Source organism: Myotis brandtii, unplaced genomic scaffold (genome assembly GCF_000412655.1).
Source record: "Myotis brandtii unplaced genomic scaffold, ASM41265v1 scaffold964, whole genome shotgun sequence".
Taxonomy (NCBI): domain Eukaryota; kingdom Metazoa; phylum Chordata; class Mammalia; order Chiroptera; family Vespertilionidae; genus Myotis; species Myotis brandtii.
The window spans coordinates 201,190-201,691 of record NW_005371989.1 but is presented as its reverse complement, the minus strand read 5'-3'; the positions used below and the strand labels follow the sequence as shown (position 1 = coordinate 201,691).

At 49.4% G+C, this 502-nt stretch overlaps 1 protein-coding gene across 1 annotated transcript in view; it reads left to right on the top strand.

The window, feature by feature from the left end:
* LOC102262069 (zinc finger protein 14-like) overlaps positions 1-502 on the top strand; it is a 48,852-nt gene that overhangs the window by 345 nt on the left and 48,005 nt on the right.

The following is a 502-nucleotide window of genomic DNA, read 5'->3' as shown; positions in this document are numbered from 1 at the left end:
GTCCGTACGGTCACTGCCAGCGGCGGCTTCGGCCCCTGAGCCTCTCCGTGCCCGCCCCCCTGAGTCTCCCAGGTGGTGTGGTGACCACAGGGAGGGTCATCAGGGGACAGTCGTGACTCCGTGGTGTCCTGCGTGGGAGGAGGTGTGGTCCGTGGGCTTCCAAGTCCTTCCTTTCTTTGCAGGGGGACCCGTTTTCTCCTGAGTTTCCCCAATGTTTAGGGAGCGGGGGTCTCAAACCCACAACCCTGGACCCTCTACCACCGCAATCTGACAATAATTGCCTAAATTTCCAAGTCCCTCTTCTCCCTCTATTCCCAAACGCCAATTCCCCCTTCTGATTCAAGAATCATAATCAACTACTTGTCCTTCGGGGTGCATTTCAAACAGACCCATATTTTACTTTTTTTTTTATAGTTGAGCAATGTGATTATTTTTTTTTTTTTTTTATAAATCTTTTTGATTTTTTACAGAGAGGAAGGGAGAGGGATAGAGAGTTTAGAAA